Source organism: Dermochelys coriacea, chromosome 3, assembly GCF_009764565.3.
Source record: "Dermochelys coriacea isolate rDerCor1 chromosome 3, rDerCor1.pri.v4, whole genome shotgun sequence".
Classification (NCBI taxonomy): Eukaryota; Metazoa; Chordata; order Testudines; family Dermochelyidae; genus Dermochelys; species Dermochelys coriacea.
Window position 1 is genome coordinate 13,775,858 of NC_050070.1, and position 7,780 is coordinate 13,783,637.

A 7,780-nucleotide genomic window follows, 5' to 3' on the forward strand; every position below is an offset into this window, starting at 1 on the left:
AGCCTTCAACTACCTGAAGGGGGGGGTTCCAAAGAGGATGGAGCTAGACTGCTCTCAGTGGTGGCAGATGACAGAACAAGGACCAATGGTCTCAAGTTGCAGTGGGGGAGGTCTAGGTTGGATATTAGGAAACACTATTTCACTAAGAGGGCGGTAAAGCACTGGAATGGGTTACTTAGGGAGGTGGTGGAATCTCCTTCCTTTGAGGTTTTTAAGGTCAGGCTTGACAAAGCCCTGGCTGGGATGATTTAGTTGGGGTTGGTCCTGCTTTGAGCAGGGGGTTGAACTAGATGACCTCCTGAGGTCTCTTCTAATCGTAATCTTTTACGATTCTGTGAATAGGTGATCAAAATCCATATGGGTGACAGTCACCTGGCAATAGTGGCAAGAATCCCGGAGACACTGGGAAATCTGACAACCAATGACTACAAGACAAAATAGGTCTTCTCCCGCTTGAATGTTCTGGACAGAGCACTAAGTTTGTTAAAGCATGAAGTGTCCTAATACCAGTGATGCTACTGACAGCCTTACCTACTTACTCGCTCGTCTTACTGAATTGTTCTCCCACATCCTGCTTCACTCATGACTCTCGTCTCCTCTCATCCTGCCCCGCTCGCACGCCTTTCCAGTGCTGAGCCATGAAGCCAGACCCACTCTGCATTCAAATCCCTCCTGAAGACCCACTTCCACCACAGAGCCTAGAAGAAATGTACCAACAAGAGCATTTTCTCACTTAATTTTATTCTTCTAGCATTTGCTGAGTAATTGTATGATCAGCAAACACTCATTACCACTGACATGCCTCTACCAATCCCCACTCAACAGCTTTGTTAACTGCCATCCTTTCTGTTGCATCAGGCCTGATGTTTACACTGTAAATCCTTCAGGGCAGGGGCCACTTCTATTGGCAGCCAACATCATTTTTGCCCCTGTAAAATAATAATGTCAAGTTTGCCCCCAAGAGCAGAATAGAACATAAGCACGGCCATACTGTGTCAGACCACTGGTTCATCTAGTCCAGTAGCCTGGCTTCCACCAATGGCCAGTGCCAGGTGCTTCAGTGAGAATGAACAGAATAGGCAATTTTTGAGTGAGCCATCCAGCCCCTGTTGTCCATTCCCAGGTTCTGGCAATCAAAAGCTAGGGACACTCAGAGCATGAGGTTGCATCCCTGACCATCTTGGCTAATAGCCATTGCTGAACCTAACCTCCCTGAACTTACCTACTTTTTTGACTACAGGATACAATCTTCTGTTAGAGGGGCCCTCACATATTACATGTCTACTATGCTTAAGCTTAGCTGAAAGGATCCCCAGGTCCTTTACTATCCACACGGTTATACAAGATACATATGAGAATCAACTTTTCATCCAGCCACTATACAGGTAGAACACAGTTGCTGGAAAATGCACAGCAACACGAGGCAACCGTTTAGGGCAAGAAGATGACTACAGGGCCAGATTGTGAGCTGGTGTAAATTGGCATAACTCCATTAGCTTCAGAGGAGCTATGCCATTTTACACCAGCTAATCTGGCCCTCGGGATCCAGATGGAACTACTGGGCAAGTTAGCTAGACACATTGTAAAAAGCCTGGTTAGAATTTGGCCATGTTGTGGTGGAAATCACCCGTCACACACACGTCAATAACATAGCTGGGACCTACGTTGTACGTCTCAGCTGAAAAAACTCCAGTAACACAGTGCATTGGTACAGAGAGGAGAGCGGCCTCTAGTGACTAACTGACAGTGTGCCTAACCAGGTTTTCCTTTGCGGTCTCCCATCAAAACATTGGCCAGGCTGGACCCTGTGAGATCTAAGAAGATCACAGTGGACGGTGGTATGGCCGCCTTACAGTACTAGGATGTAGACTAGCATGATTAATTCATGATCCCTCCTCTCACAAAAGATGGCCTTTTACTGCAGCAAGGTGGGTAGAACTGTTGAACCAAAGCACTACAGTAATTTATTTTGATAACACAGTTTCAAGGTTTGAAACCGTTTCAAACATGTCTACTTTGCATTTAAAATGTTAGTTTTGCTGCCAATGTTATCAGCATATGCCCTACCTGAGCCTTTGATTGATTGGTCCCCTGAATCCCTGTTCATAAAATGTTCCAGGACTCGGAGTTGATTAAACAAAGTCATGCCAGCATGTATGTGTGTGTGTGTGTGTGTGTGTGTGTGTAGTGGTGGAAGGAGGCGAGGGGATTACATATTCACTCAATATTTTTCTGAGAGCCCAGTATTTGCAGAGTACTCCTGGCAGGCTGAGCTGCAATAATGCTGGTCCTTCATCATTCCATTCTGTAGCACTGTACAGCATGTATCATAAGAAGCATAAAAAGAATAGTGCTATACTATGGTACTTACATGGCTGCCATCTCTATGGCATATGAGCACATCACAGTATTTACTGTATCCTTGCAACACATCTGTAAGGTAGGTGTAAATTTTTAACAGTGATCATAATTCACCATTGGAACACCTTACCAAGGGTTGTGGTGGAGATGCCATCATTGGCAATTTTTAAGTCAAGACTAGATGTTTTACTGAAGGACATGCTTCAGTCTAGAAATTCCTTGGGGGAAGTTCTATGGCCTGTGTTCTACAGGACGTCAGACTAGATGATCACATGGTCCTTTCTGGCTCAGGAATCTATGACTCACCCCTCTTGTACTATGAGATTAAGGCCTAGTTCCTTAAAGGTATTTAGGCACCTAACTCTAATCAATAGGAGCTAGGTGCCTAAATATCTTCTAGATTCTGGACCTAACAGACTTGCCCAAGGTTACATAGGGAGTCTGTGGTAAAGCAGGGAATTCAACGTGGGTATCCCAAGTTCCATATTAATGCCCTAACCACTGGACCAACCTTCCTCAGTGGAGTCAACACTTCCTAGGAGAGTCACCTGGGTGTACTGAAGGACTACCTGCATCTTCTAGTTGTGTTCCATTTACTACTGTTGCGGCCTTCCTCTTTGTTTTTCTGACATTCAGAAAACTTAACCAAGGAGTCACAGGAGTCCAGCATTCCCTGCGCCTGTGGGAAAATACCTTAAACTCTGCTTACAGAGAACACAAATGAACACTGCAGTTGTGGGTCTTTTTCTAGCGTCGGCGCCATGAAACATTTTGAAAAACCAGAAGAGTGGAAGCCCAGGATGTTGAGAGGGAAGTGCTTAGATTCATGCTGTTTAGCACAGAAAATGGATGAGGTTTTCAACAGCACCTTAGTGCTGGGGAGCACAACTGACATTCGGACTAGGGAGCCAGGTGCCTAAATACCTTTGAAGATCCAAGCCTTAAGTGTTATTAAAAATCCCACCCACTATGTTTAGCAATACTTTAGAGGTTCCAAGCAAAGATCTCTGTCTTCCAAACCAGTTCATGACACAGAATATTTGGAAAGCCACTATGTTGCATGATGAACTATGCATGTGACTGGAGAGTGTCTGGGAAGGCATCTATTTTTCACTGTCCACTGAAATTATGGGTGAGCTACATTCTCTGGCCTACAAGACAAAAGGGCAAACCCAACCCACACAAAATAACAGGGGCCTGACTGGCCCTTTGATGAACTATGCTATCCAAGATATGTCTACTAAACAGGACTTGTATGGCCACTGGATGAGCCTGGTATATCCCACTGTCCTATTAGTAAGGAGAAATGCAAGGCAGGGTATGTAATTAGTGATATAAGATAATTGCACACTTTGGTCATGTAGTAAAGAAAGCTGCAGGGTTCTCTGAGGCTTATAATGCAGCCACTGGCCATGCTGAAGCCTGAAGGACTGCCAAGGAGGGATTCCTTGTGTTTAGAAGGTGCCCACACTAGGGGCAAAGTGATGCTCACGCTTTTGATGTGGCTGTCACTGTCAGCATCCTAGTTCACTTCCTTTGGAGGGGGAGGCAAGAGAGAGAGACTTTACGTATAAAACCAGTTTCTAGCTGGTCAAAAAAGGACACTGGCAGCTCTGGTCAGCACTGCTGACTGGGCCATTAGAAGATTGGGCCAAAAGAAATCTAATCCTAGACAAATTGGAAGATTGGGCCAAAAGAAATCTAATGAGGTTCAATAAGGATAAGTGCAGGGTCCTGCACTTAGGATGGAAGAATCCAATGCACCGCTACAGACTAGGGACCGAATGGCTCGGCAGCAGTTCTGCGGAAAAGGACCTAGGGGTGACAGTGGACGAGAAGCTGGATATGAGTCAGCAGTGTGCCCTTGTTGCCAAGAAGGCCAATGGCATTTTGGTATGTATAAGTAGGGGCATAGCGAGCAGATCGAGGGACGTGATCGTTCCCCTCTATTCGACACTGGTGAGGCCTCATCTGGAGTACTGTGTCCAGTTTTGGGCCCCACACTACAAGAAGGATGTGGATAAATTGGAAAGAGTACAGCGAAGGGCAACAAAAATGATTAGGGGTCTAGAGCACATGACTTACGAGGAGAGGCTGAGGGAGCTGGGATTGTTTAGTCTGCAGAAGAGAAGAATGAGGGGGGATTTGATAGCTGCTTTCAACTACCTGAAAGGGGGTTTCAAAGAGGATGGCTCTAGACTGTTCTCAATGGTAGCAGATGACAGAACGAGGAGTAATGGTCTCAAGTTGCAATGGGGGAGGTTTAGATTGGATATTAGGAAAAACTTTTTCACTAAGAGGGTGGTGAAACACTGGAATGCGTTACCTAGGGAGGTGGTAGAATCTCCTTCCTTAGAGGTTTTTAAGGTCAGGCTTGACAAAGCCCTGGCTAGGATGATTTAACTGGGACTTGGTCCTGCTTTGAGCAGGGGGTTGGACTAGATGACCTTCTGGGGTCCCTTCCAACCCTGATATTCTATGATTCTATGATTCTATGATTCTAAGTCCAGTCTCACGGCACAGCAGGGGCCAGGGCTAAGGCAGGCTCCCCACCTGTTCTGGAGCCATGCAGCTCCCAGAAGCAGTGGCATGTCCTCACTCTGGCTCCTCGGTGTAGGGGCAACCAGGGGTCTCCGTGTGCTGCCCCCACCCAAACGCCAGTGCTGCAGCTCCCATTGCCGGGAACCACAGCCAATGGGAGCAGCGGGGGTGGCGCCTGCAGATGGGACAGTATGTAGAACTGCCTAACTATCTCTGCATAGGAGCCAGAGGGGGGACATGCCATTGCTTCTGGGAGCTGCTTGAGGTAAGCGCCGCCCAGAGCCTGCACCCCTGACCCCCTCCCACATCCCAACCCCCTGCCCCAGCCCTGATCCCCCTCCTGCCCTCTGAACCCCTCGGTCCCAGCCCGGAGCACCCTCCTACACCCCAAACCCCTCAACCCCGAGCAAGGACCCCCAGCCGGAGCTTTCACACCCGCCACATCCCAATCCACTGCCTCAGCCTGGAGCCCCCTCCCACACCCTGAACTCCTAATTTCTGGCCCCATCCCTCATCCCCTCCCGCACCCCAACCCCCTGAGCCAGCTCAGTGAAAATGAGCAAGTGAGTGAGAGTGGCGAGAGTAAGCGATCGGGGGTGGGGAAATGAGTGAGCGGGCAGGGCCTCAGAGAAGAAGCAGGGCCTCGGAGGAGGAATGGGGTGGAGGCAGGGCAAGGGTGTTCAGTTTTGTGCGAATAGAAAGTTGCCAACCCTATAGCTATCATCAGGAGAGGGGAGAAGAGAGGGAGTGTATATACCACATTAATAGGAAATGTTCTGATACTGCTATATGTTGCCTACAAACATTTTCCATAGGTGGAGGAGGAGGAGGGAACATCTCCAAAGTACAGTACCGGTGTAATATACAGAAAATTCCATGAAGGGCCTATGCAATGTAGTCAATCATATTCCCTCTCCACCTCTGAAGTTGCAACTTTATCTCACTCTGTAGACAATGGATCGACAGTATGCCGACATTTTTATGGCTGACTTAGAACAACGCTTCCTCAGCTCTCGTCCCCTAATGCCCCTACTCTACTTGTGCTACACTGATGACATCTTCATCATCTGGACCCATGGAAAAGAAGCCCTTGAGGAATTCCACCAGGATTTCAACAATTTCCATTCCACCATCAACCTCAGCCTGGACCAGTCCACACAAGAGATCCACTTCCTGGACACTATATGGTGCTAATAAGCGATGGTCACATAAACACCACCCTATATCAGAAACCTACTGACTGATATGCCTACCTACATGCCTCTAGCTTTCATCCAGATCACACCATACGATCCATTGTTTACAGCCAAGCTCTACGATATAACCGCATTTGTTCCAACCCCTCAGAGAGACAAACACCTGCAAGATCTCTATCATGCATTCTTACAACTACAATACCCACCTGCTGAAGTGAAGAAACAGATTGACAGAGCCAGAAGAGTACCCAGAAGTCACCTACTACAGGACAGGCCCAACAAAGAAAATAACAGAATGCCACTAGCCACAACCTTCAGCCCCCAACTAAAACCTCTCCAACGCATCATCAAGGATCTACAACCTATCCTGAAGGACGACCCATCACTCTCACAGATCTTTGGAGACAGGCCAGTCCTTGCTTACAGACAGCCCCCCAACCTGAAGCAAATACTCACCAGCAACCACACACCACACAACAGAACCACTAACGCAGGAACCTATCCTTGCAACAAAGCCCGTTGCCAACTCTGTCCACATAGCTATTCAGGGGACACCATCATACGGCCTAATCACATCAGCCACACTATCAGAGACTCATTCACCTGCGCATCTACCAATGTGATATATGCCATCATGTGCGAGCAATGCCCCTCTGCCATGTTCATTGGTCAAGCTGAAAAGTCTCTACGTAAAAGAATAAATGGACACAAATCAGACGTCAAGAATTATAACATTCAAAAACCAGTCGGAGAACACTTCAATCTCTCTGGTCACACGATTACAGACCTGAGAGTGGCTATCCTTCAACAAAAAAACTTCAAAATAGACTCCAATGAGAGACTGCTGAACTGGAATTAATTTGCAAACTGGATACAATTAATTTAGGCTTGAATAGAGACTGGGAGTGGATGGGTCATTACATAAAGTAAAACTATTTCCCCATGTTATTTCTCCCCCCACCCCACCCCCCACTGTTCCTCAGATGTTCTTGTTAACTGCTGGAAATGGCTCACGTTGATTATCACCACAAAAGGTTTTCCTCCTTTTCCCTCTCCTTCCTGCTGGTAATAGCTCATCTTAAGTGATCACTCTCCTTAGAGTGTGTATGATAAAACCCATTGTTTCATGTTCTCTGTGTGTGTATATACATCTCCCCACTGTATTTTCCACCGAATGCATCTGATGAAGTGAGCTGTAGCTCACGAAAGCTTATGCTCAAATAAATTTGTTAGTCTCTAAGGTGCCACAAGTTCTCCTTTTTCTTTTTTGCGAATACAGACTAACACGGCTGCTACTCTGAAACAGCTAGAGAGGTAACTGTCTGTCCGATATGAAGTTTCCCTGTGTGATGATGAGCCTGGAACATAGGAGTTGCCACACTGGATCAAGGTACTTGTCTGTCTAGCTCAGCATCCTGTCTCTCGGAACAGTCAGCACAAGGGGAAACCATAAACTGCAGCGAGCAGTTATTGGATAATCTGCTTCCAGAGATGTTTCAGCAATGAGAGACTGCCAGAAGCTAGAGGATGAAGGCAGGTTGTCTCCCCTAGGAGCTCAGAGTCTGAGAGACAGACATATTAGGAGAGTGGCCATGTGCTGCTAAATGCCTAGTTATTGGTTTAGTTATGGTTTTCACTTCGTGATTCAAATGACTTCAATGAGACTACACATGTGCTTAAAG